The sequence below is a fragment of the Lygodium microphyllum genome, chromosome 20 (genome assembly GCF_053477565.2).
Source record: "Lygodium microphyllum isolate KBCC chromosome 20, Lygodium_microphyllum_v1.1.10, whole genome shotgun sequence".
NCBI lineage: Eukaryota > Viridiplantae > Streptophyta > Polypodiopsida > Schizaeales > Lygodiaceae > Lygodium > Lygodium microphyllum.
In genome coordinates, this window is record NC_141154.1 from 41,828,926 (window position 1) to 41,837,130 (window position 8,205).

The 8,205-nt window shown below is 38.6% G+C and overlaps 1 pseudogene; it reads right to left on the reverse strand.

Moving 5' to 3' along the window:
* Positions 1–6,986: 6,986 nt before the first annotated feature.
* LOC148018866 (plasma membrane ATPase 2 pseudogene) lies at positions 6,987–7,418 on the reverse strand (annotated as a pseudogene).
* Positions 7,419–8,205: the final 787 nt, after the last annotated feature.

An 8,205-nucleotide genomic window follows, 5' to 3' on the forward strand; every position in this document is an offset into this window, starting at 1 on the left:
TATCAACCCCTCCACTTGTATACTCTCCTCATCTACGCTAGGAACATTGCTTTCATCATATACTCTCGCACTTCGAGGAGCTAAAGGCACACCATATCACCATCAAGGTTGTTAGGGGTTTGGATAGAAAATTACATGTTCCAAATCACATATAAGAGAGATTCAACATTTGTGACTATTCTTTGTCCTATAATTTTTTTTAAAAATAGTTCATACACTTGTTTACAATGGGCCAACAATACAAATGTGTTGCGCAAATCCATCCATCTTTTCTTGGAATCTATTTCCAGAAATCCATATGGACCTTGCCAAACGGTTGCCCCAACTCCTTTCAATACCACTTTAAACCACTATCCATCGAATATGATCATGGAGAAGCTACAGTAATCCACTGAGATAACACTTTGCAAGTTTCCAAAATACTCCATCTCATCTATGACAGTGTTTGGATCCATGGCTCATCGTCAGCTCTCTTGCTCAAACTTTGCCATGGCACCACCATCTATTGTGGAGCGCATTTTGTCAATGTACTCGATGTGGAAATATCACCCGTGCGACCATGCCGTACTATAGATTTTGTAGTGTATATTGAAAGGGTTAGATTAGTTGTCACATATAAAACCTAGATATGATAGCTTATAAAATATGTGGTTACCGTCAGACTACATCCCCTCGAGAACTCCCAATCCTTAGTAGAGACTTCCACCCTTTTGCGAGAAGCCGCGATCAAAGCTCCATGTAACCATTGCATAGACATAAACCACGACATCTCCTCCATGCCCTCAGGATATCGAATCAATTGATGGTATGTAGCACTACGTCAAAATTTTGATCACATTTCTTTCCAATATTTCTTAGCGTGCTCCTACCTAGCGAGCCACATCTCCATGGATGCATGATGCAACATGCAAAAGCAATTCACTTTCATCTCCATTGCAACATCCATCCTTTTTTCTACCCCATTTCTAACCACCACATCTCCGGTCAATCTATCATCGTCCTTCAAAACGACCATAGCATATTGTTGTCTGAATTCACCATTGGTAGCCACTGTAAAATATGCACTGACACCTACGACACCAACCAACCTTTAGCCATGCTACCTTTTGCATGAGCTCGTTGTCGTACAAATCCTTTCAGGATTTTTATGAAGCGCTCCAAGAAGAACATCTGTCGCATATAGACAGGTCCTGCAATCTCCACTTCATCTTAAAGATGCACTAGGAGATAGGTTTATATCATGAGCATGCTGGTGGGAAAGTACTTTTCAAAGAGAGAGAGACTATCTCCACCACTCTCCACCTTGTGGATTCAATAGAGGATGTTTTGATCACCTTTTGTAAGATCCATTACACTAAATTTGACAACTTATAAATTGCCCTGCATATTTTTGGAGTAAGGTATCCAGTGATTGGGATCCGTAATCCAAACTTCCAAAAATGAAGAACCCTTACGAATACCGACTAGACACTAAATAGCTAAATACACCAGCCACTTACAATCGAGATATGTACAAACCTAACATATCTTATGTTAATCATAGGATTTTAGCCATGATAGTTTGTCGTCTTTAGAAAAAGTGACTTTGAGAGAATGCATCATACCTTTCAGGGTTTGGATAGACTTGATAATTTTCTTCACAATGCGCTCTTCTTTAGTGGACAGAACCCAAGGAGCATGACGTATCTGCAAGCAACCATTAGTGCTCGACTATGGCCAAAGCACCTCCATCTTGCCTATCTCCTTCAAATCTATTCATACCCACAAAGTGTCTCTCTTTCCTATGATATGGTCCCATAATAATATACCCACATTCTTAAAAATATGCATGGGATCTATAAGTGGGTCGAATATAGCAACTTGTAGAAAATTGAGAAGTGTGAGATTTTTTTTGGATGTGACTTTGTGTGGACCATTTTCAACTCGTACCAGCTTTGGGCATTCATTTGTGCTGGAGGTCATCCAAGAAAATCTTCCCTCATTTTATGACCCTCCAGCAAGAAAGCAGTGTGTCCTTGATATACCATCTTATTCATGTTTCGTGATCTTTGGGAGTCTCTGTGGCCCACACGATGGACATGCATGATAACATGAGGCAACCAAACTTTAGTTAACATAAACTTGAATGAGCTATGTTATATATCACCAATGAGAATGAAAGCAGAATTACCTAAGCACTCCCTGAATCCTGAAAAGTCATGCATGGTCCACATGAGAATGGCTCATATATTTGTAGACCCGTCGACCATCCCGCTTGCTCAAATCCTCCACGCTGATCCCCTTCTCCCACAAAATCTTAAGCTCATCAACTAATGGACGAAGATAGATGTCTATATTCTTTTTGTAGCGTCCAAGAAAGAGAAAGCTAAGGATTAGGTGTCCTTTCTTCTCGTAGAATGCCATGATGGGATATTGTAGTTAACAAGGACTACATGCCACACACTGTAAGAAGTTGAGTGGAGACCAAATGGGTTCACACCATCCATAGCAAGATCAAGCCAAATATTCCTTGGCTCTCCTGCAAAGCTTGGAAATGTAGAGGCAATGTGTCTTCATGTACGAAGAATCCACTGATATTTTTTGGACTCCATCTATGGATCTATTCTATGCATGCTATGTTTTCAAGCTCACCATGCTTGATGTACAAAACATGTGATGTACATGCGGGATAAGTGAAAAGAATCTAAGAACTTTCTAAGGGATGGTTTGCCCTTGCAAGTCCTGTCAATACCTATGAGCACCACATTTTGGACATGTCTCCATAGTCCCATAGTCTCCTCGAAATAGCACGCAATGGTTGATACATTCATGGATGTTTTTGTAGTCCATGCCAAGCTTTCGTAAAACATGTTACGTATCATCACAAGACTCAAGCATGGTATTTCTAAGTGGTAATATATGATACTTTAACAACTTGAAAATAAATCATAAACACCTTGAAAAAGCACAAATGTTTTCTATCATGCAGTCAAAAAAATAACGGAGCATATGTAGAATGTACTTGAACAACTCGATCACACTCACATTACTCCACCCGTATTTTTCCTTGCACACTTAGGAGCGCAAGCAATATCTTTAGGTGAGATACTCGGCACCCATCATATAATGGTATGGACGCTTCCTCTCTTAGTGGATCAAACAACTCGGCATCCATGTGCATCAATGCATTGATAATTGCCTCCATTTGAGGCTCCAAGATTAGAGGAAGGTCTAAAAGGCTAACTATCTCCTCTGGTATTGAGGGTATAGATGAGTAGTGCCTTCCAAGTGGTAGTTTGGCTCAGGCACTCCATCCATCGCACACCTACAAACTCTTCTAACTGGCCACAATGGGTGCATTCCTCCTTGGGATGAGATGTCACCTCCCTGTATAAATTTTATGGGCACGTCTAATATTTTTTTATATGATATTTAATTAGTTTGTGAATGTAAGACATGATTGATACACACTTTTCTTACTGTTCACTCAAAGTTTGAGATCACCTGATCAATGATCTCCGATTGAAACTTGCCAAAGCATCGTATGTGTTCTATAGACAAGTGATATTTTTGTCTAATTACAGCTGGCATTGAGAGCAAGGACACGTGACATGCTGATTAAGATACGCCTTGCAATCTTGGACATCACGACCATCATTGTTTTCCATTTTGTCTACGTTAGGATAAACAATAGATTTTTGTTCTCTTCTCTATTTCTTTTTTTATTTGCCTCCCTTCATCCTTTGCTTCTCTCTTCCCCTCTATTTCTATAAATGTTTCTTTATTCCCCCCATCTTCCCTTGCCACTCTCACTTGTTCTCTCTTTTCCTTTCTCTCTCTTCTTTTCTCTATGTCTTTGTCTCGTTTCCTCTTTATTTGCACTCCATGCCTCTCGCTAAAATAAATGTCAAAGGAAAAAAATAAAAACTCATAAAATAAGGCATTGAAAGACTCTCTTTCCCCACCCCTCTTTGTGCCTCTCTTCCCCGTCTGTCATTCTCTTTCTATCATTTTTTTCTCTCTCTTTCTCTCACTCTCTATTTGTTGTTTCTTTTTTTCCCTCTTTTTGTCTCTTTTTCTCCAATTCTCTTTCTAGCTCTCTCTTCTTTTTCCACTCTCCTTCTTCTCTTTACTTCACCCTTTTATCCACCTCTCTCTTTACTCTCTATTTCATGTTCTCTCCCCCTCTCTTTTTTTCTCTCTTTCTCTTTCTTTGTTGCCTCTCTCTTTGTTTCTCTCTGCCCCCTCATTGTTTTCTCACTCATTCTCCTCTCTCCCTCCTTTTCTCTCTTTCTTTGTTATCTTTTATATTTTCTCTCTCTCTCTCTCTCTCTCTCTCTCTCTCTCTCTCTCTCTGTGTTAAATAGAAATAAACAAAAGAACAGAAGAAAACCAAGAGGAGACAATGTACTTACTAAAAAGACCCGAGGATGGATTCTTCGTCTCCTCTTCGCGACGTCCTCTCTTTTTCTTTCACACAAAAAAAAACCAAGAGATGACAATGTACTTACTAGAAAGACTCGAGGATGGATTCTTTGTCTCCTCTTCGTACGTCCCCTCTTTCTCATTCGTGCATTTCTCCCTCTTCTTCGTGAATGGTAGTAGTGGTGGTGGTGAGAAGCTCTCCTTCTCTCTCTTTCTCTCCTCCTCTCCCTCTCCCTCGCAAAGCCATGATCCCTTTCGCTCTCTCTCAAACTGTTAACAACAAAATGCCATGCTTGAGTTTTCGGTACTTTTTTTTCTTAGAGCGGCATTGTTATTGGCATCGCTATTAGCGTTGCATTTGTGACACAAACAGCAACACCGCTTTTTTTCATCGGAAACCATTGTTGCTCTATCCTCATTCCCTTGTAGTGAACTCGATTAGCTAGATGGCTTCTTCAAAAATTAAGAAAGGGATTTAAACCTTGACTATCCTAAGGAGTCCTATAACTCATTTACCATTGTTTTACGGGGTGAATGTGACACTACACCTTACATGAAAAGTGATCGATGCTTAGCTCCACTCATTTCTCACTCTCATTGAGGCAAGCATGGTGTTTCTCTAACTCGAGTCTTTGATAGCTTAGGCAATAGTAGCCATCTAAGCTCAATCCTAGAATTTTGTTAGTGATTGTAGATGTTTCATTAAATACCTGTAAGTCAATCCTCATGGAATGAGACCAAATGCTTCACTTGTGAGGTAAACCTATAGAATACCTCAATACCTAAGTTTGCATGCTCATGAGTAGCACAAATGGTGATGGCTAGAATTAGATCCCAAGATGACTACCAAACTATTATTTCTACAATTTTATATCAGATATGTTTAAAAACCTTATATTTTATTTTTATAGTTATATATTTGTTTCTTTTTTCATTTCAACAATCACGAACAAATCTTCAAAAAATATAGAGTCATATTCATATATAATGGTGGAGGAACTATACTCTATAGGGAGAGCCAATAACTGTAAGGCTCATAACAATTGCATTGAAGCCAAAAGGGTAAGGGATAAAGGCAAGAAGCATATTTATTTATAAGTTAATGGAGGGTTATATCTAGTAGACACAAAAAGAAGTCAACCGGCCAAACTTTGGGCACTCCATGATATAATTAGGTTTATTTGGAGGTTTATTATAGATGAAAAAATGGGCTATTGGGATATTACAAATGCTTTCATGATTATTGTGAAGATTCGATTCATAAATTGAGGCAAATGCTCTACCAAAACCAATACTCATGGGAGGCCAAATATGGTCAACGAGTAGGTACATTGCTATATATTTGATTTAAACACAAAGTTGAAATCTATGAAGAAGGAATTTGAGAAGATCAAAGAGGAGAATAAATGGCAAAAGGAACAAGCAAGTAAATTGAAAGCATCATTGACATGAGCTATTTTTAGGTTTAGACAAAGAAAAATTAAAGCCTTAATAGTTTAACAGCAAAGATTGAAGCCTTTAGGCAATGAATGAAAAATAACATAGTAAAATTTAGCTTGAAATATCTTTAAATCAAGAGATAAATAGAGCATACAAAAAGAGAAGAGATTATCAATTTGTTGAAGGATTTAACTTTAAGATCACTATGCAAAGATGCATCGAAAGAAGCAAGAAGTATCAAAATACAGTTAATCCCTATCAAGTTCTAATGGTGTTACACGAGTGGTAAGCGAGAGTAGCCTCACTCACAACCCGATAATGAGACGTTAAGGAGTGCCAGTTAGAATAATTGACTTTTTCGGGTGATCAACACAACACGAAAAATTTAAATGTTTCAACAAACTCCACACGAACCACATACAGAACCAAACGACACACAATTCCTCTTGTAGCTCAAACAGCAACACAATTCAGGTAGAGCATCACACACCTTGTGTAATGCTTGAAAAAACACAAACTTTAAAGACAAAACCACTTGTATTAAATTCTCATACTTTGAAAAAACCTTGGGCTGTCACTCAACACTTCAACTTCCAAGTTCCAATTCTTCATGAATGGCACGTCAAGAATCCATGCTCTCCACATGCAACCCTCCACTCTTCCTCACACAAATTACAAAACTCCATTGCAAGGAGTGGGGTGACGACCTTTGCACCTCCCACCCCTCTTTTATAGTTTTCTCAATACACACATAGTGACATATGTTGTGTTTTGGCTTTTGGCTTTTCAAATAGCCTAAGGCTTTTTAATGCGTTGTTTTTCCTTCAAGGCTAAAAGCCTAATCGTCGGCCAAAAATTAAAAGCCGTAAAGGCTTTATATAAAATAGATAGCCCTAAGGCTATTAATTCGCTGTGTTTATAAATCCCATCCTGCTTTTAGAAAATACCTCCGTGTCAGTCAATGCCTTCAGAACCTCGTCATGATCTATGCCGTTGTCTTGCCTGCGAACATTGAACATCGCATTTCTTGCGTTTTAAAATTGCCATCATTCTTGCGAATTGTATCTTCAAATATGCTCCGGAATCGAATCCGTAATTTAGTCAACGACGGACAGTCGCCATCCTTTCCAGGGGTAGCGAAATCATTGGTAAGCCCCCAACCCATAGAATATCAGTTTTCTAGTAGTGTGACCATTGCATGAGGCCGTATCGAGGAAAAGATCAGCTAATGCACTTCGAAGTATTTGCAACATTTGTGAAAATAATCTGCTCTGACTGAACTCCTTACGCTCATTAGTTGCATCAGCAACAACAATACCAATATCAGCCTTTTTCAAAGTAGGAGCATCATTTACTCCATCACCACTCATTCCACATATGTACTTTTTCTCTTGTAGCCATTTAATGATTTCATATTTGTGCTCTGGAAATACACCACTAAAGCCATCTGCCTTCTCAATAAGTTCATCCACCGGAAGAGCTGCAATAGACTCATCCTTGTGTTGTCCTAATGAAGAAGATGATGGATACGTGTCGATACTCATAGCCAGCCCATGACCAACCACAATCGCCATTATCCTTGAAACCACCAGGAAATGCCTTTAATCATTTCCTTTAATCTTGCTTCCAGGAAGAAGCATTGTGATACATAGCAAGATCATGAGTTGACTTTATCAAAATGTAAGCTCCCTTTCCAATCGACCTTGAAAACATGATTGCATACTCATCTTTTTTAAGACTCGTGTTGTAGCTCCTTTTAATGGAATGTATTTTAGCTTCAATCACTTTTTGCTCTTCTACTTGCTTCAACACCCTTCTCTTTGATTGTCTTCTCTCCTCAATACTCCACTTTATAATTTGCAATGTTTGATAACTTGATCAACAAATAACACTTCTGTACATTTGCCTTAAGTACAAAATTTGGAACTGTTCAATCTTTGATAGAACAAGAAGCAGATTGGCACTCATCAAGCTCAGCTCCAAAATCTTCAACACCTTCTAACTTCATATTGCATGCATATTCTTCTAGCCTCCCTTGCGCATATCAGACAACATTTGTAACCTTCTCATCTTCTTTTCTTATCAGCAAGATTGTTAAATGAACCTGTTTTTTCTTAATGGAATGTGTCCTATCAACATAATATGGTTTTTGAAATGAAATCTATGCCCAATCACATATGATTTCGACTCGGGTAACTTACTCATGAATATGTTGCATCACGCTGTCGACGGGTTTTCGAAAGCAAAGTCGCGACCACAGAGGTTCTTGAGAAATTCCAAGATAGAAGATCAATCAAGGGAGATCACGATTCAATTTGAAAGCTGAAAATATCAAATGTTTGTACCAATGCAAGTGCGAGA